Genomic DNA, 21,898 nt, shown 5'->3' on the forward strand with positions numbered 1-21,898 from the left:
TTCATGCATTCCAAATAAATTTGAGAATAGAGTCTGAGAAACTTCAGCAAGTTCTTCAGATATTACGGCTATAGGGTCCTCATGTAAAAAATTATAATATTACAACAATAGTAAGAAAGAGAATGTCAAATAAGTTACCAAAATGTATAATGGTGGAACACTAGATGGCTATAAGGTAGCACTGAAGACACTAATTCAGATTTCTGAAAATTTGACCAAATGCTTATCTTCCTCCCTTATATATATTAAATATTGTATATATTTGAAATGCCACTTTGAATAACTTTTTTGTTAAACATTTGAAATGCAAAAGGAAGAAATTACTTAAAATCAGTTAATAAACAAATATTTTAAATAATGTTATAAATTTATTCTTGTGCTCAGAATCTACAAATATTCTACAAATATTTTGACATATTATTTCCAAATTGCCAAAATCTTGAGCATATATTATCACTAAATAGTGTAAGCAATTGAAACATTTTCTTATGCTCTGTTCTTCAAACATTTTCTAACTGATTGTTTGAGTGGGAAATTTCATTTCGACTCTAAACAGCTCCCTTTAAAAAGCAAAGATGCTTAACTTTGAATCGTATAGTATACCTGGTTTACCAATACCTTGGGAATTAGTTGTTAGATTATATTCAGGGAAAAGAGATTTCAGTTACAATTTGATTATGGACATAGAATTATAACCAAGCCTTGGCAGCGATATGTCGACTTTTTCCCCAGACACAATAAATAGATTTTTGATTTGATCACATCCTCAGGAATTCAGTGTGGCTCACTATTGAGTGGAATCTTGGACTGGGCTGGTCTAGAGCTGGATGGGAAATGACCGGCAAGGGATCTCACACAAACAGACTGTGCCTTGTGGCTTCTGACCATTCGCCTTTGGAAGCTCAGGGAGAGAGATCCAAGACACTCCGGGGATGTTTTTCCTTTGTCGTGAAAGATTTGTCTAGGAAGACAACAAAACCCATGAATTTGACACATTCGTCAAAAGGCAAGAAGTCTAAGCCAGCAGATGGAAAAGCGGGGGGCCTGCAGCTGCTTCGGGTGAATCCCTGTGGGGCTGAGCATCTTTCGAAAAAAACCACTCCCAGAAAAAAGCCACAGAGGTCTTCTCCCCTTCACTAAACAGCCTGTGGGTCAAAGCTCATGAAAGGAATTATTTTTTGCTTCAGTTCTGAAAGACTCCTATTAAACATCAATGTCAATGACTTCTTGTACAAAAGGGATATAACCAGTGATGTATGAAAATTCACTAATTAAAGCTTTCCTTATCTGTCCTATTATCCCCAGAATTGGGCAATAATCTTTTGTCTTTTTGTTCCACGTATTTAAAATTTTTGGTAACTATGTGTTTGTAAAATTCTGGGAATGTTTATGCTATCCTGAACCTGAGATTTCAAAAATACATAATGGATACCAAGGTCAACCTCTACTTGACTAAAATGTAATAAGCTTTCAAAATTCCATTTTAAGCTATCACAATCAAACATTTTTAAGAAAGGAAATTCTGGAAATATTATAATACCCATAGATCACATTTTATCCATATTCTTTATTTTGACAAGAAAAAAGAGTGCATTCCTAAACTATAAGGAAATAATTTACAAATAAAAATATTAATTAGAAAATTGACATTATTTGTCGTCATGTTTTTTAGGCACTGAAATCATTCTCTCTCAACTATGAATCTGTCATATTAAGATAGAAATACTAACATTATCTTTGTTTTTGAAAATGAGCATTCTGCTAAAATTATTCACTGTATAATTATGGTAGCACTAACCACGGGTCACCCATCCCAGATAATGTCCCAACGGATGGTTTCAAATCCAAACGATATCATTTTGTACCATCAAATTGTCCAGTTCCCATCTAGAGAAAANTAATTTACAAATAAAAATATTAATTAGAAAATTGACATTATTTGTCGTCGTGTTTTTTAGGCACTGAAATCATTCTCTCTCAACTATGAATCTGTCATATTAATATGAATATTAATATGAATCTGTCATATTAAGATAGAAATACTAACACTATCTTTGTTTTTGAAAATGAGCATTCTGCTAAAATTATTCACTGTATAATTATGGTAGCACTAACCACGGGTCACCCATCCCAGATAATGTCCCAACGGATGGTTTCAAATCCAAACGATATCATTTTGTACCATCAAATTGTCCAGTTCCCATCTAGAGAAAATATGTGATGACTTAAGAGCAAATTACCAACACGTCAATAAAACACCGCATGGGAAGGCTTCAAACAATTCAGTTTGGGATACAAGGAAAACTAAAGGTGACTTGCTATGTAAGCTTCTTTCTATTCTCTTTTTACCTGCTCTTTATGGGATACTGTGCCTATGAGAACAACTTAGGGTTGTAATGCAGTGCCTGGGTGGTCCTTTATTGATGTGTGGGTGCGGCTGGAATTCCTGGAAGAGAGAGTCAGGGATGACCCCATGGGAATGAGCAGGGGTCGGAGGCAGGGAACAGCACCTCTGAGAAAGAAGGAGAGGAAGAGGGAGAAAACCAATGTGACTTTAGCAGGGGGAGAATTCTTTCCTCACAAAATCTGAAAATCATCCTCTGGGCTGACTTTGGGCTTTAACTTGTGGTTCCGGCAGAAGCCAGAAAGTGCGTGATAACAAGACCACGGCAACCCAAAGGATGGTGAGTCAAGGCTCCGAGGGGTCACCAGTGTTGCCATCCTGGCGTCAGTGTGTGCGTCCCAAGAGAGAGAATTACTTTTAAGAACATAAATCCAGCACCTTTCACCAACTTAATTCATTGAAAATGTTAGAAAAACATGATTTCTTTTCTTCAAACTTGTTCTGAACTGACTTGAATTTTCCCACCCAGGGAGCAATTCAGAAAAGGTATTTGTTGCCAATGTTTCATGGCTAAATTTTTCAAGCATGACATACCAGGCAAGACTTAGGCTAGTGTCTTTAAGAGTAAGTTGTTTCAGTCTTGGCGTGGTTGCCCTCTTTCCATTTATCAATTCCGCTTTTCTGTTTTATCTCCGCAGGCAAGTGTGAGGTTGGGGCATGGGGAACCTCAAAGAGTACCTGCTTTTGCTGGAATTGCGTCGTCTCGTAACTATGATTCTGTCACTTTAAGATGCAATGCTGACAACTGGAGTGGAGAGTCAAAGGAAATAAAAATTAACACTTGTGACTGGTGTTCAAAGCTATGATTTCATATGAAAGTTACAATGATTATTCCATACTAGGATAAATGGGCTGATGAATGGCTTAATAACCTCCAGCAACTATGTGAAGTTGTTTTAATAGATAGCAACACGCTGTTCTCTGTCTTTCTGAAGACAGAATGAGAGTGGAGAGGCTCAAACTACCACCCTTCCAGGGGAGACATGATTGAGATATTCGTGATTTCCTAATTAGAGTGGTGGTTACAGTTTCTAAGAAAAACTGCAACCGACCTTCTTCTAAGAAGAAGACATCATTTGGTTAGAAACTAGTCTCCCTTAAGGGAAGAAAGAGATATCCTATGGCTGAGGTCTCCCACGCTGTCAGCCAGCATGCTCTATGGGACACACACCTACAACACTAAAATCTGCCTGTTACACCAAGAGCAACAGGCTTTTCTTCCAGTTGTTTGACTATAAAAGGATGTTGAGTTTCTCACATTTACTGCAGTCAGAAAACAAAAGAGTCATATTGCATTTGTTAAACAGTGTGTTATAATTTCTTTAAAAAGCCCTCACAGGTTATGCCAGCCATTCACAGGATAAGTGTGTCTTCTGAGACCTTTATAAAATCTAGAACCTGCCCTGGCTGGTGTGGCTCAGTGGACGGAGTGCTGGCCTGCGAACCAAAGGGTCACGGGTTTGATTCCGGGTCTAGGGTGCACGCCTGGGTTGCGGGCCACGTCCCCAGTAAGGGGCGCACCAGAGGCAACCATACATTGACGTTTCTTTCCTTCTCTTTCTCCCTCCCTTCCCCTCTCTAAAAAATAAATAAATAAATAAAACCTTAAAAAGAAAAAATCTGGAACCTTTCCAGCAGATTTTAAACCCGAACAGAGTTCTGGATCATAACCTCTTCTCGGCGGTAATGTGGCCACGCCCCTTCCTCCTATTGCCCTTCCCAAAGCACAACAGCAGAGTGCCTACAATGTCAGTCAGCCTGTGAGCACGGGAGCAGGGATGCAGTCTATGAGCCCTTACCAGAACCCCAAGAGTCGGGGACATGCATGGATCCTGCCACTGTATCCCAGGCCTCTCAGAGATCCTCTTCTTAGCTACTTTTGTGGAGGGAGAACTAGGTCCCTTGAGTTCTCCATTCCAATCAGTCACAATTCATTTCATTGCATTTTCTCTGGGTGAAGCTATAAAATCAAACATCCACTCAAGAGAAATGGTGCAGGCATTAAGTTTGGGCTGGTTTCCGGTGGTATATGCTCAGCTTCTTGCCTCATTTCCTCCAGCGCTCAGTCATAGAATTTAAAGGATTTCTAAAGACAATAAAGCTGAAAGCAATGGAAAGAAACTTGGCGAGAAAAAGAAGAGAAAATAAGCCTTCGATATTAAAATCCTTTAAAGGGGATGAAGGAATTACATTAAATGGCAATTGCAGTATAGTAAGGAAATGACTCCAGGGCTGGTAAGCTCATCACGATTTGAGGGGAGAATTCCATAGCACAGCAGGCAAAGGCAAAACTTGGGAGCCAGAACACAGACACCAGTGCATTTGAGTGTAGGGGATGTTGCTAGGGCAAAAGCCATTAAGGTCAAGGTCTTTGGACGGACCACCGCTATGGCATCTCTTTCACCTTCAGCAGTCCTTGCCTTCCAGCACTACTCGGTTTTCCATGTAGCTGAAAAACATGACGGTGACTTAATAGCATCTGGCCAAGTGTTTAATTTACTTAGTGGCTCTCATAAACCTCAGAGTACCTCTCAGTTGGGGTAATAAGCAATGTAAGCAATGGAAGAGTTATCATACTCAATCCATATTTATGTGTTAATCACATTTCGTGTAATACATTCTCCATCGCCACTGCCCGAATGTCTCCTGAAACAGCCCTCCAAATCCACCCAGCCCAACAGTTAATCACTCTTTACAGGAGTTGTAACTCTGCCTTGTACACAGCTTTGTGTTGTGTTGTCGCGTGCCTCCTTTCCTTTTCTCAGGTCTGCCTAACATCCCTCTACCTCTCTATCTCCCTCTTTCTCCTTTCCTTATTTTTTTTCATTCTTTGCTATTCTGGCACTCCAAACTACATTATGAGTCTCTTAAGAGACAAGTAATTGTTTAATCTATCACTGTGTTGCATTGTGAGCCTGTGATAAATATTTGTTCAGCTGAACATTAAGTGAGGGTTGTGGGAATCACTCTGAGAATGAGAAAGAGAGGAAGGGGAAAATATAGTTCTGCATCTATAAACTGTATATAACATCTCTCTCTACGAGCTAACTGATGAATTTTGATATTGTGCCATGCACGTCTGGTATATGCTATGCTCTCAGTTAAGTGGGTGTGGATGTATTATCATTATTATCCATTATAATATTAATTTTTATTATTTAATAACAATATTATATATATTACTGAGTTCCTAGGTGGCCCTGGGATGACTTCGGCTGTTGGGGACTTGAAGTGACTCTCTTTGTCCCCCACATAGAGTCGTGATGATGCCAGGAAAGGTTTTAGCGCTCATCTTTTCCATGTTTGCTTTATTTCTGAGTATATGTTTGTTTATGTTTTCTCTGTCTTATACATCTTAAAGTTTTATTCAAATTTTCTTAATGAGACTTTTTTCATTCTACAGGTTTTAATATTAAATTTCTAATCTGGTTTTAAAATGCAACTGGTTTACAAAACAGAAGAAAGAATGTACAAGCACATGAAACTGGTGTTGGAGAGGCTGATAGATAAAAATATTTTTTTTCAATATGGGAGCTCCACAAATATGAAGTATCTGACAACCGATGGTTCTAGTCTATTTTGTGTCAGGTATATCCACCAAGTTCGGATGGGAAATGGATTTGTTTTTTGGATGCTTCTCCTTATAATTAGTAATAAACTAGTTCAAATAATAAGAGGAAATAGAAAATGGGAGGAAAAAAACTTCAATCTGTGATGCATAACTGTTTTTGCATAATCATTATTGCCCTTTTTTTGCATTTTTGTGAAAATAAAATATCAGGCCAATATTTAGACTGTGTTATGGAAGAAAAAAGGAATGTCATTTAGTACCTGATAATTGGCATTAATGACTTCTACATGTTACAACAGCTAGCACTCACCAATTTACTGCAATGTTCTGTCTTGGACAGACTGATTTTAACATTCTAAATAACAGACATCCAGGCAATTGGATATTCTCATTCTTCCCGAGGGCGTAGTTATAACTTAAATATACATTTTAGAGTCATCGATTTTTAGGTAGTGTTTAATTAAAGCCATGAGACCAGATGGAATTACTTAGGGAAAGAATAGAAATGCACAGACATTATTTTGTTACAGTGGTTCTGAGCTATCAGTCATTGGAAAAACATAGTATGTAATCAAGACAATTAACTGGTGCTCAGTTTCAGCGTTGAAGGGCAATACATGACCACGGCACCATAGGATAATAAAACTACTGAAGTAAAAGTGTTCTGGGATCAAGTGGAGGGCACTTGCCTAAACCCTTACTGGTTTTAGTGGTGATCTGAGAAACCCTGCATGCTTTGCTGAAGCCAACCGTGGCTAGGTTATACTATTTATTCAAGTGGACTTGTCTTGAATTTAAAAAAAAACTTTATTTTGCCTTACTCCAAATTAGTTGAATTCTAAAATAGCTCTTTTATTTTGCTAACTCTTATTCTAATTCAAATGGCCAAATACAGCTAGACAACTTCATCACCCTACTTTCTGATTCTGGGCTCTGACTTCCTTTTCAGGCTGGTTTCTTCCAGATTAACATTCTCAACATGAGAGTTATTCCAAAAGGGGTCCACATTCTCCATTTAATGTGCAGCAAAATGACAATAAATTTTATTTTTCTGCAGTAACAAAATAAAACAAACAAGAAATAATGTCCCAGGTCCTGGCCGGTGTAGCTCAGTGGATTGAGCACCGGCCTGCGAACCACACAATCGCGGTTCGATTCCCAGTCAGGGCACGTGCCTGGGTTGCAGGCCAGTTTCTGGCAGGGGACACACCAGAGGCAACCATACATTGATATTTCTCTCCCTCTCTCCTTCCCTTCTCCTCTAAAGATAAATAAATAAAATATTTTTTTAAAAAAGAAATAATGTTCCTAAATACACTGGANTAATGTGCAGCAAAATGACAATAAATTTTATTTTTCTGCAGTAACAAAATAAAACAAACAAGAAATAATGTCCCAGGTCCTGGCCGGTGTAGCTCAGTGGATTGAGCACGGGCCTGCGAACCACACAATCGCGGTTCGATTCCCAGTCAGGGTACGTGCCTGGGTTGCAGGCCAGTTTCCAGCAGGGGACACACCAGAGGCAACCATACATTGATATTTCTCTCCCTCTCTCCTTCCCTTCTCCTCTAAAGATAAATAAATAAAATATTTTTTTAAAAAAGAAATAATGTTCCTAAATACACATGTATAGGAATTCTAAAATTAATGGGATATTTAAAAAAGCAAGGCCAATAAATATAAAACCTTGTGCTGTTTTGATACATCACCTTCTTTCTTAGATCTCTTGATACTTATTTTGTTTTGTACCAGAAAACGGTGTAATTTTTTTACAGGTACACATGGCAGCAGTAGAACATACTAACAGAAAAGAAGGTATTTAAGTATAATATCTCATGGTTCAATTGAGAATTTGTGAGGTTAGCCAGCAAACACAGCCATGAATCTCCCAAGGGCCAGGGCACAAAGATAAGCACAGACCCACACAGAGACTGTAGTTTTGACAGCCTTTATCCAACTGAATACATTTAATTCAGGTCCTTTAAATCTTTAGGTTTCAGCCTCATTTGTAAAATGTGAGTTTGAAGGGGTCTTCCTCTTGAATTGTCTCCAAACTTGAGGAATGATATCTTGGAAAGCTAAGGATCTATCTTAACTCCATTCTTATCCGAGGCGAGAAACAATGTCCTGCCATTTCAGTTAGTACGAGCTGTGTGGATATAGATGGGTTGGTTTACTGAACCATAATTCTCACCTCTTCTCTTCGAGTTAACAGAAATTAACCAAAGAAGGGGAGCTTCTTAAACCAATTTTCCCTCAGGAATCTACATTTTGGCAGTGCTTAGAGGGAACAGCTTCTCTCTGTCTCATTCAGAACGTGGGGGGGGGGGTGATTTCAAGGCTGGAGTTGGGAGTCATCTGAAGGTTGGCTCATTTGCATGTCTGATCGTTGATGTTGGCTGTCTGTTGAAATCTTACCTGGGGATGCCAACCAGAAAACCCACGCAGACGTGGCTTCTGCGTCTCTTCTCAGAACAGAGGCAAGGCTTCCGAGACAAGTGTTCTGAAAAAGAGACAGAGAGAGAGAGAGAGGGAAATAAAGAGAAAGAGAGAAGGTGGAAGCCTTGAAAATCAAACAGCCCCACATCCACTGCATTCTGTTTATCAACACAGTCACCACCAAACTCTAAGAGACTGGGAAACAAGCTCCACTTCTTTATCGGGAGAGGCAAATTTCTGTGAGAACACGCGGTAAATGCAGTCCACCACACTGGTTTGCTCCACAGGCATTAGTACTGTTCCAAAGAGGCATTACGGTGCCGCTGTTGTTACGTTCCAAAGAAGTAGCATTTCATCGTGNTCTCACCTCTTCTCTTCGAGTTAACAGAAATTAACCAAAGAAGGGGAGCTTCTTAAACCAATTTTCCCTCAGGAATCTACATTTTGGCAGTGCTTGGAGGGAACAGCTTCTCTCTGTCTCGTTCAGAACGTGGGGGGGGCGGTGATTTCAAGGCTGGAGTTGGGAGTCATCTGAAGGTTGGCTCATTTGCATGTCTGATCGTTGATGTTGGCTGTCTGTTGAAATCTTACCTGGGGATGCCAACCAGAAAACCCACGCAGACGTGGCTTCTGCGTCTCTTCTCAGAACAGAGGCAAGGCTTCCGAGACAAGTGTTCTGAAAAAGAGACAGAGAGAGAGAGAGAGAGAGGGAAATAAAGAGAAAGAGAGAAGGTGGAAGCCTTGAAAATCAAACAGCCCCACATCCACTGCATTCTGTTTATCAACACAGTCACCACCAAACTCTAAGAGACTGGGAAACAAGCTCCACTTCTTTATCGGGAGAGGCGAATTTCTGTGAGAACACGCGATAAATGCAGTCCACCACACTGGTTTGCTCCACAGGCATTAGTACTGTTCCAAAGAGGCATTACGGTGCCGCTGTTGTTACGTTCCAAAGAAGTAGCATTTCATCGTGAAGAGGGAACCGTTGAATATGAAGAGAAGAAGAAGGCACTTAACAGTTGGGTACAGAGTTAAATGTTGGTTCATGCTGAGTATACATTTTTAGCTACTATTTACTGCCTAAATCCTTGTAAAGGGAAATTCTATGACATGGTTAAATATAAAATAGCCATTTTAATATACAGCTTTCTTTGTCTTCCCTCTCTTCCTTTTGTCCCACCTTCTCCTGTTTATTCTAACTCTTTCGTTTTTGCACAGTAATTTTTATATTACTTTTCTTCAGGTTTTAGTTATACCTAATCACTCTCCATACTATTTCTTTAGACATAAGATTATATCCAAAGGCCAAGAGTTGTCAAAGTGCACACGAAATTTGGCTGCAGACAGAATTTTCTACATAGTAAGAAATATGGAAAACTCTAAAAGATGAAAAAGAATGGAGTTAGAAGGAAAATGGAGAAGCATGTTTTCTCGCTTCCTTCCTTTTGTTGTGGAAAAAAGAGGGTGGAGAAAGGGAAGAATGTAAAGAAATAACCAGCTCACTGAGGAGTAAGCCCAGTGTCGTGAGGGAGGGGCACAGTCAGTAAGCTCTGGAGTGTCGTCTGGGAGACTTCGAGTCTACGTCCAGGTGTGGCTGAGAGAGATGACTAGATAAATGATTCCAAGGACCTCTCCTTATTGCCTCAGAATAAATGGTACATTCAGGAGTTATAGAACTCTCCACGTGCCCAGCAACAAGTCACAGAAGTCTCAAAGGAATGTGGCTGGGGGAACCTCGCCCATCTGAGTACACAAAAATACCGCCACCAGTGGCAAACGCCTAGGACTATGGACTCCAGTGATGGGGACAAGAATGTTGCCCACATAGCACATATGACTGGTTCTGTTTCATTGGTCATCTGTCAAAGAAAAGACCAAAAAAGCCCCTGATTAGCAGAGATCAGCAGGATTCAGATGGCATCTTATAGATCAGGGAAGACTGCCATCTAAGACCTAAGACCGCCCTTCCAATACCCTCAGAGAGAGGGAGGGGAGAGGAGATGAAAATCTGTACCTTTAAGTACTCGCTCAAAGAAGGCTTTTGCACCCAAAAGTGCTTATATAAACTTGAAGGACTGAGATGCTGTTAATTCCAAGTTGTAATTTAGGTTACCCTGACTATTTATAAAACAGCCATTAAAGACAAAGATTAGGTGAGTTAAAAGTACCTAAATCAAGACAAACAAGACTTTGCCCATCTGACTAAAAATGTGAGTGTATGTATATATAGAGAAAGAGAGTTTGTCCAGAAGGTATCCAGCCATTTAATTTGAAAACAGACATTTACTGAAGAAGATACAAGAAACATTGCACAGTGGACAGTGAAACCTCAGTCCGTTTCAAAGGAGGTACCTTGGACTCTCACACAGTTCCAATCTCCATCAGCTGTCTCGTCACATTTTCCTGAATTTCATTGACAGTCTGAAATCTCTTCCTTTTGAAAGATGATTTTAGTTTGGGGAAAAGCCAGAAGTCACAGAGCACCAAATCTGGGCTTTGAGGGTTGGGGGTGCTGAGTCACTTGGGTGATTTGATGTTGTGCAAAAAAAAAAAAAAACTCTGCATAAGACGTAATGCATGAGCCAGCACATTTTGTGATGAAGCTGCCAACCACCAGTTGCCCATAGCCGACCGAGGACTTCTGAATCACTGAATAGTTTCTGTGGAGGAATGGTCAAGCTTAATGCAAAATTTTGATGCTGATCCGTTGCTCTACTTGCTCAGTGATTTTGAATGTGATGACCACACAGGACACAGGCTCATTCAATGGCATCTACTTCCCCCACTGACTAGTACAGTGAAGTCATCATTGCTCACACATGCACATTCCAGTCCACTCTCCTTGGCTGCCAGGTTACATAAATGTCAGGCAAACCATTCTCATTATATTAATAATGGCTGGAATTATATATATGTATATATAATTCCTCCTGCCATAAAATCTGGAAAGTTGACTCCTAAAGAATCAAGTTAGCCAATCTAAAAGTAGAGAATATCTTTCCCTTACAAAACAGAGGTTCAAGGAGAGCAATAATCTGCTTATACACAGCAGAATAGAAACCAGTATTCGGGATATTCAGCTCAGAGATTTTCCCACAGGTCATTCCTCCCACATGCGACCATGTCTATCTCCTTCCTTTTTAATGGAAAGCCAATAAAGGAATGAGTTCAGATAGGAAAGGAGAGATCCGATTAAAGATGTGCAAGCCCCAGAACTCTAGTTGGCCAATGCCAATCTTTTCTTGAATGTCATGACCCCATTCACTAGTCCCAAACCAGGTGGAATCACTGAAAGATGCTACTGAGTCAACTGAAAAAAGTCAAGGTCCATCTCAGGTCACTTCATTGTTGGAGGCTGATTATGGAGATGGAAAAATTTTCCTTCATAAGGAATATTAGCCATTAGTACAATCATCTAAGTAAGTTCAAGAAAGTTATATTAGATTACCTTTCAGAGTAATGAGACCACTCACACCTGTCACTTTAAAGAGGCAACCTTTTGGAACATTTTGAAGTACTTAACATCATCCCCAAACTGGTAGAAAATAGGCAGAATGATTAGAATTACACTATTGATAGCTTTGTTTCACTCTAGCCACAAAATCTTTCATTAAATTATAATGGTATTTTTTATATTATAGATATTTTATTTGTTTAATCTGACCCATTTTTGTAAATTGCTGCAATATTTTATTACTTTGAAAATTGTAACACTGTTTAGACATATAGTCCAGGCTATTTTGTTTTGTTTTGCATTTAGCATAATTAGAAGTTTAGTTTAAAAGATTATTTCTTAAAATCAGTTTGTTACTATATAGACAATTAATTTCTTCTATGTCATATAAAGATTTGTACACTAGCTTAAAACTGAAAGAATGTAGCAGTGTAGCTGATGAGCAGGAAACCTTATATGCACATATTTTCATACTGAAGTCAAGTGTATTTGCATATTTAGGGCTCTATTTGCATGTACAAATATGGGTTTCAAGTACCCAGTGAAATTAAACTACATAAACACATATGGTAATATACTCCAGTATAGTTCTCAGATTCTTCTCTAGATAAAATATCAAGAATGAATGAGCTCATTAGTCCCACAATAGCCAATGCTTCCTTCTCAGAGTATCTTAGTTTAAAATATGAGGTCCCTCCATCTTTGCAAACTACTTAAAAACAAAATACTTTAAAATAATTGTGGGTGGCAAATACACAAAATATTCACTCTAATTGCATAATCTCTGTCATTGTGAGAAAAAAAACTGTGAAAACCAAGAGTCATTCTAGACTCAGAGTCACTGGAAAAAAGTCAAACAGTATCCAACTACCAAACAGTATCAAACAGTATCGAAATGTCGACATGACCTTATATTCACAACCTGATTTAAAGTTAATATTGTCCCCATTAATGTTCCTTGTATTCTAAAAAGCACTAGAGTTTCTAATGACCATAAAGGAGGTGGTTGCGAGTGTTTCATTGCAAGGAAGACTGGGTTTTAAAAAGTGTTGAGAGAAAAAGTCTGGAAGAGAAACTTTTTGTCTCAAACCCAACTTCCATTCAAAGAATTCTAAAGTGGCCAAAGGTCTCAACCCCTAGTACTGGCCACATCCAACTTCTGGCCAGAGTTCCCACATTTCTGTCATTTTTTACAATTTTTTTACTTGCCCACAATGATGGCAATTCATACATAGAAGGACATTTAGAGGAAGTATGCACAAATTTGGGCATTTTTACTTCATCCATTAAAGGATGGTGTCCATTTCTGAATTCATGCTTACTATTTCCAACCAATAAAAGAAGCAGGGAAAATAAAAGGTCTATCAGCTCATGTTGCCAACTTTTGGTTCATCTCTCAGTTCACTCCACAGTCTAGGAGGCTAGCAAATGAAACTACCCACTGCAGGGCATCTCCGAAGGCAAAGGCAAGGAATGCCTTTGGAATTGAAGTAGATGCCCAGCCAGCCAGCCAGCCATCCAGCCACACCAAGGCTCTATGATTCGCTATGAGGCGTGATGAAAAAACATGGCATCTTTTATCATCACATGTCATCTCCCAATGTGTCTTCCTCCTAGAATGAATAAACACAATGACATGTCAGGGGGTGGGGAGTACTTGGTTTTTTTCTTTTACACATTCATATGTAATGATTCTTTTCATTGCTATTAATACTGGAGGGCTCATCGCACTGAATTCCCTCACTTAGAGTGTCTGTGTGTGTGCGCACCCGGCTGGAGTGAAATCTCAGGATCATCTATACCTGACAACCCTGCTGTATTATGCTAATGAACCCTAACAGGTCTAGTATATGTCCCCCCATGGCTGGCCTACTTCAGGAGTATTGCATCATGGGAAAAGGGTGTTTGCAAGTTTATGCCAGAACAGAATGTTAGGACTGCTTCGAGTACGGTCCTTCGTTCTCTTCAGTATCATAATCAGAACTCTAGAAGTGTGTTAGACAAATCCAAATGCTTTTCTTACAAGTTAGAAGGCTTTTCTTTAATAGAAATGAAGCAGGCCATTCAGCATGTTGAATAGCAACAAGCTGGTGCATAACAACAGAGAGTCCGGTGGGGTAATCGTATACATATTTCCTTTGTATTGTGAGGCACTGTGAGATTTAAACATATACCAGAAAAAGTTCCTCCCATCTCTTTCTGTGAAGCTAGTTCACTGATAGGGAAACTATGTTAAAATTCTTAGAACGATGGCCCTGGAAAATGCTGAAGTTATCAAAAAGCTCTCAGTTATTTCACTTAGCATAATACAATCCATGTTGTCTCAAATGGTAAGATTTTATTTGCTTTTTCCTAAATACACGTGGAACTTTATTTGCACTCATTTGTATAACAGCAAATCAAGGTCCCATTAAATATTTTTCAGAAATCATAAGGCTGTATGGATACTATAACCAAAGAGCCAATAATTAGCTCTTATTCAATTAATATACTATTCAAGGTAGGAAAGTTTATTTATTTACTTACTTATTTAATATTTTATCGTTCACTTATTAAAGTTGCCCCAATTTTCCTCCTTTGCCTTTTTCCACCCAGTCCACCCCCGCCGCTCCCACAGTCAGCGCCCACACTATTGTCCACATCCATGGGTCGTTTATACATGTTCTTTGACTAGTCCCTTCCCCTTTTTCCTGCCATCGTCCCCCTCCTTCCTCTCCTCTGGTTGCTGTCAGACAGTTCCATGTTTCCATGCCTCTGTTTCTATTGTGCTCATTAGCTTGTTTTTGTTCATTAGCTTCAGATTCTTTCCAATAATGTATGGTGTCTGGTGAATTAGCTGTCCGTATCCTGTGAGGGGTCAATCTGCGTAAAAGGGCAGCTCTTTCCTGCTTGGTGCAGACAGCAGCTCTGTCTAGGCACTGAGGCTGGGCAGAGACCTAACACCCCTTGTTGCACCTGTCTCTAATCACTCTTTTCTGCTGGTTTCAGTACATCAGGGCCAGAGGAACAGTGTATGTCATGGTGTCTGGTAAAGGGTTCTTTCAGAGCTTTTTCTTCTTTCCCCTGAGTAAATACACCCAGAACGGAGCTTATGAGCCTGGCCTCACTGATCTGTGGAGTCTATAATCCCACAAGTGGGTGTTGGGCTTCTCTGGCAGTGAGAGGACCTGCCTGGCAGTAGCAAATCTCAGGCATTCAGTTCCTGGCCGCCCAGCCCCCAGCATGCCACTCTCTCACTGGAGACCCTGCCTGCTCACCAGTCAACCTGGGTTCAGTCCCATAGTCCCTTAAGTGTGACTCTATCTCTATGGGGTCTTTGTTTGCAGAGCTGCTGTGCATACGCACATGCACAAGCACATGCACACAAGCACCAGGTCCCTGCTGATTCTGAAGTCTCAACTCTGCTCCTCTCTTAAGAGAGTTTCTGTGTAGCCCTCATGCTGCTGCACTGGGCTCTCAGGGACCTGTTCTTCATGCACCCCCTTCCCCCACATCACTAAGACTCTCTCTCAATCAGGGCTGGCCATAGCCTATCAGAGCCTCCAACAGTTTTGGATAAAGCTTCTCTCTGGATTTCTCCCTGATGGAGCTGGGAAGACTCCCAGAGTGATACCACATAGCATGGGGGGGGGGGGGTGCTCGCACTGCTCTTCCCAGTGATTCTCAGCCTCAGGTGGGTCTGGTCCTGCCATGCTGTTTCGGCAGCCAGCACCTCCCCGACCGTCTCTCTCCAACCCCTGGGCTCCCGGCTCCTGAGCACATCTGCAGCCTCGCCAAATCTGTGTGGCCAGAAGTGCCAGGCTGGGCAGTGGCGGCTGCAGTTGCTCTACTAGGAGAGGCCAGGCCACCCACTCCCAAGTGCCCTACAGGCAGGCAGGCTCTTTCCCACTCACTCACTCCCCTCACTCTTGTCCATGTACACACTCACTCACACATGTTCTCTCTCACTCTCTCTCTACTGGATTTTCAAATTGGTTCTCTGTGGTTTAGCTGCAAGACTGGTCGGTGTCTGGGAGCAAATGGAAAGAGCTACCAGCTACTCTGCAGCTCTCTTGGATCTCCTCATTCTTTGTTATGGCTGAGTAATATTCCACTGTGCATATGTGCCACATCTTCTTTATCAACTCGTGTATTTTAGGCACTTAGGTTGCTTTTATATCTTGGTTTAGTAAACAATGCTGCAATGAACATGTGATTTCACTTATACGTGGAATCTAAAAATCAAGCAAACAAATAGAAACAAACTCATAGATAGAGAAAACATTTTGATGGGCAGCAGATGGGAGCAGGGCTGGAGAGATGGGTGGAAAAGTAAAAGGATTATGATGCACAACTTATCAGTTCTAAAAACAGCCCCGGGGAGGTAAAGTAAATATATAGGGAATACAGTCAGTAATATTGTGATAAGTACGTATGGTGTCCAATGGGTCCAAGACTTACCAGGGTGATCATTTTGTAAGTTCTATAAATCTCTAATCATTGTGCTCCACACCTGAAACTAATATAATATTGTATATCAGCTGTAATTAATTTTTTTTATTTTAAAGCACTCAGAGATTTCCTATCGATTCCAAAATGCGTAAGAACTTATCCTAGTGAAGGTTGTTTCTCAGGCTTCATTAATAATATGGTCATTGAACGTGTTTTCATCTCAGACACCTAAGCTGTGATTTGCGGGGAAGCATCCGCAAGCTTAGCAAATGCTTGCAGTCTACACATGCTCACATCCGCGATGTGAGTGGGGCCTGCTCTGTGTTCTCGACCCTGGGAGCACGCTAGCACCCCCTGGAAGTTCTCACTAAACGTCTACTCTCAGCACCCCGTCCCCCAAGATTCTGACTTATTGGCCTTGAATGGAGCCAGGCATTGGCACATTTTTATAGCACTCCAGAAAATTCTAATATACAGCCAAGGTTAAAAGTTGATGAGCAAAAAGACTAAAATCAGCAAGCTGCAATGAATTATAGGCATTGGTGTAGTATAACACTGTATAAGCCCTTGTTAGAAGACTGTCAGAAACGTCTAGAAGAAAATTTCTCTGGTGNTGGGGGGGGGGGGGTGCTCTCACTGCTCTCCCCAGTGATTCTCAGCCTCAGGTGGGCCTGGTCCTGCCATGCTGTTTCGGCAGCCAGCACCTCCCCGGCCGTCTCTCTCCAACCCCTGGGCTCCCGGCTCCTGAGCAGATCTGCAGCCTCGTCAAATCTGTGTGGCCAGAAGTGCCAGGCTGGGCAGTGGCGGCTGCAGTTGCTCTACTAGGAGAGCCCAGGCCACCCACTCCCAAGTGCCCTACAGGCAGGCAGGCTCTTTCCCACTCACTCACTCCCCTCACTCTTGTCCATATACACACTCACTCACACATGTTCTCTCTCACTCACTCTCTCTACTGGATTTTCAAATTGGTTCTCTGTGGTGTAGCTGCAAGACTGGTCGGTGTCTGGGAGCAAATGGAAAGAGCTACCAGCTACTCTGCAGCTCTCTTGGATCTCCTCATTCTTTTTTATGGCTGAGTAATATTCCACTGTGCATATGTGCCACATCTTCTTTATCAACTTGTGTATTTTTAGGCGCTTAGGTTGCTTTTATATCTTGGTTTAGTAAACAATACTGCAATGAACATGTGATTTCACTTATACGTGGAATCTAAAAATCAAGCAAACAAATAGAAACAAACTCATAGATAGAGAAAACATTTTGATGGCCAGCAGATGGGAGCAGGGCTGGAGAGATGGGTGGAAAAGTGAAAGGATTATGATGCACAACTTATCAGTTATAAAAACAGCCCTGGGGAGGTAAAGTAAATATATAGGGAATACAGTCAGTAATATTGTGATAAGTATGTATGGTGTCCAATGGGTCCAAGACTTACCAGGGTGATCATTTTGTAAGTTCTATAAATCTCTAATCATTGTGCTCCACACCTGAAACTAATATAATATTGTATATCAGCTGTAATTAATTTTTTTGTTTTAAAGCACTCAGAGATTTCCTATTGATTCCAAAATGCGTAAGAACTTGTCCTAGTGAAGGTTGTTTCTCAGGCTTCATTAATAATATGGTCATTGAACGTGTTCTCATCTCAGACACCTAAGCTGTGATTTGCGGGGAAGCATCCGCAAGCTTAGCAAATGCTTGCAGTCTACACATGCTCACATCCGCGATGTGAGTGGGGCCTGCTCTGTGTTCTCGACCCTGGGAGCACGCTAGCACCCCCTGGAAGTTCTCACTAAACGTCTACTCTCAGCACCCCGTCCCCCAAGATTCTGACTTATTGGCCTTGAATGGAGCCAGGCATTGGCACATTTTTATAGCACTCCAGAAAATTCTAATATACAGCCAAGGTTAAAAGTTGATGAGCAAAAAGACTAAAATCAGCAAGCTGCAATGAATTATAGGCATTGGTGTAGTATAACACTGTATAAGCCCTTGTTAGAAGACTGTCAGAAACGTCTAGAAGAAAATTTCTCTGGTGTAGCAGGACTACTTCCTCACTTCTTTCCTTACTGCCTTCTGCATATCTCAGAGATCAGGAGCTCTTTGGGATAAATGTGTACGTGAGAGGCAGCTCAGCATAGTAGATAAGCAGACAGCTTTTAAATTCTTGGCTTTGAATCCTCTCTCTTCTGTTATTTTCCAGTGTGGTCTTGGTCAGGCGGCCGTGTCGCTCCGTCCTTCGACTTTGCCTTCTGTAAAGTGGTAGCTCCAGGTGGAAGGATCAAAAGCCTCACCAAGAATGAGGCCCTTGCCTTGGTGCTTGGCCCGGTGGGAGCCCTACAAAAATATTGGCTATTACCACCCCCAAGCTGTCATTAACTGAAAAACGAGGATTCACAAAAATCCCAACCTGAAGCGGCTGATTGACAAGTAAGCTTCGAAACATAAAAAGTTGGCTTCTCTCTGTTATAGGCCAGCACTCAATGATCTTTACAAACTTGGACTTGTACACAGACTCAGCCACATGAACAATTTCCTTTCATCGTAAAGTCTGTGCATTTTTGCCAGTATTTGCAAATCTGAGGTCAGCTATAATTGCATGTTTACTAGCAGCATTGTTACAATACTATGAAAACTATAGTTTAAAAAACAGAGCTGTATTCCCAGATGTCTTGTGTACTTCTCTGGCAATTATGGTGATATTTGGAGTGTAAACATTACGTAAACCCAAAATTTAAATTTCCATTCGTGCGATAACAGGATTGACATGATGTGGGTCCATTTTTGAATTCTCCTAATTCAAAAATGAAAAAAGAATTAAAAGCCTTTAGTGTAAACATAGGTAGTTACTTACTTAGCTACTTACTTCATTGCTTGAAAAAACATCATTGCAAAACTCCGTCAGTTCATGCCATCAATATGGCTTAGAGGTGTCAAACTCATTTCCACCAGGGGCCACATCAGCCTTCCAAGGGCTGAATGTAACTTTAGGACTGTGTACATGTAACCACTTCTTAACTAGGGGCAAGGAGCTCGGCACTGCTGCTGGGTGGAAACAAGGTGCCAGGCAGCACAAAACGAGGAGGAGGGCCGGATTTGTTCCGCGGGCCTTGCGTTTGCCACCTGCGGGCCTTAGACTTTCATAACCCACTGACCCTAAATTAATGTTTTGCTTTTAATCTTGAAAGGATATTTCCTTTAGGGGTCCGAATAAAGATTTCAGTCATGGGAGGCAGCAGAAGAAAATCTTCCTGCTGCTTGAAGACCCTTTACTTTAACTTAAAGTAAAGAGAACTTGACTTAATTTAAATCGGATGTGATTGAATTTTGATGTAGTTGCCTTGCCAGGGAGCAGTCCTTTCTAATGTCAGAAACGTCCTTTCCCTCAAGGCGGGTGCCTCCTTTTTAGAGTAGGGGACTGCAAGCTTTTTCTGTAAAGGGCCACATGTGAATATTTTAGGCCGTAGGTTCTCTTGTGAAAACTGCAGGGGTCTGCTGTTGTGGCCAGAAAGCAGCCATCAACAACCCACTCACCAACGAGTGTGCCTGGTGTGCTAGGTTCCCCAAGATACCCACGTCCTCATCCCTGGAACCTGCTAATGTTACTTTATGAGGCAAAAGGGACTCTGCAGGTGTAATTAAATCAGGGATCCTGGACAATCTGGGTGAGCTCTGAATGTAATCACAAGTCACCCTGTAAGAGGGAGGCAGAGGGACATCCAGCCCAGAGACAGAAGGCAGCATGACAACCGAAGCCAGACATTGTGCTGTTGCCTTGAAAAATGGAGAAAAGGGCCACAAGCCACAGATTGCAGGCAGTGTGTCTTTAGAAGCGGGAAAGGGGGAAGAAAAGGGCTCTCCCCTAAAGCCCAAGGGCGTGTGGGCTGCTGACGCCTTGATTTTGACCCAGTGAAATTGATTTTGGACATGTGACCTCCAGAACTGGAAGAGAATAAATGTGTGATGTTTTAACCCACCGAATGTGCGGTGATTTTTTACAGCAGCCATAGAAAACTGATACCACTGGATTCCAGTGCAATTCTATCTAGGAAAACAGAAAGCAGGCCAGGTTTGGTCGTCAGGCAGCAGTGCGGCAACTCCCTCGCTCTTTGGGTCTACCACGCACCATTTACCCCATCGTATCATGTGGGTCCCTGTTTACGTGCCCATTTTCTCCAAATTGAACATCTTCTATGGAGGCCATGGATTGTGGAGCCGTCAATACCAGATTTTAACTCTGGCTCTGTCCTTACTAGTCGTATGACCTGGTCACTGATGTCACAGTGCCTGTTCCCATGCTCTCAGGGTGATTGCCTGTAATCAGGTAATGCATGGAAAACCCTCATACAAGAATGCTCGGAACTGCCCTGACCAAGTGGCTCAGTTGGTTAGAGCATTGTCCCCCACACCAAAATGTTGGGGGTTTGATCCTCAGTCGGGACATAACTAGGTCAAGGGTTTGATCCCCAGTCGGGGCATGTAGGGGAGGCAACTGATCTCTCTCTCTCTGTCTCTCTCTCCCTCTCCCTCCTTCCCTCGCTCTCTTTCCAAAACCAATAAAAACATAAACTTGACTGAGGATTAAAAAATTAGTGACAGCTTGGCACATGCTCCACAGCGGCCACCCTGCCCACACCCATGTTCGTATTCTCCTCAGCACGTCCCTTCGTCCTTAGCACTCCCCTAACCCATTTTACAACTTATTTATTATAGTTAGTCTGTGGCCTGAATCCCCATAGAATAGAAATTATTAGTGGGTCAGGCACAAAGAACTTACTTAGTATTTGCTGAGTGTATTAATGTGTATTGAATAAATAAGTGTGTTGAGTGAATGACCTCAACACACTTACCAAAGTGAAAGACTTAGTGCTATTAGAGAGTGATACAAACTCCTACTCGGTAAAAATATCCAGACTCCAAAGCACATTGAGAAACACGTCCCAGGCAGAAGCAGATGCATTAGACCACCTGGACAAAGAATCCACAAATGGCTGGAGCTGCCTCCTCTGCGAGGCCTCCCACCCACACCCTGGAGGACACACTTCTGCTTGCAAACGGTTTCTTTTACTTTGTCTCCCTTCCCTCGGGCATCTCAGAATGGAAAGAGCATGCCGAGTCCTGAGAGGGTGGGATAACCCTCCTCCGCACCCACCTTTTCTCCTGAAAGCTTAAGAGAGAGTATATTTCATTCTGAGAATGATTAACTAGAAATATAAATTAGAATTTGGACACATTATTTAGCATCATTGAAATTGGTGCCTTTCCCTGAACGGAATTTTACTAGAACATGTTCCCATCTTGTTTATATGTTTATTTAATAATACATGGAGTGATTGCATTAAACAAGAAACTTGATAATCATTGTAAAGGGCATCAAAATAGAATTCAACAGGGTCTAGTCTTGTGCTTTGTCACCAATCAGCCCAATGATAGGACACATGCCCTCCCGGGACCTGCATCTCCCCGTTTCTCACGATTGTTGCGTCACTAGACACAGTTGAAACGCTCCTTCCAACTCTGTAACTTTGAATAGCCTAATAAAAATTAAAGTTAGAATTCTTAGTCTGCCTGACACACATAGAGATTATACACAATA

The sequence above is a fragment of the Sturnira hondurensis genome, unplaced genomic scaffold (assembly GCF_014824575.4).
Source record: "Sturnira hondurensis isolate 20B ecotype Veracruz unplaced genomic scaffold, ASM1482457v3 Scaffold0015596, whole genome shotgun sequence".
Taxonomy (NCBI): domain Eukaryota; kingdom Metazoa; phylum Chordata; class Mammalia; order Chiroptera; family Phyllostomidae; genus Sturnira; species Sturnira hondurensis.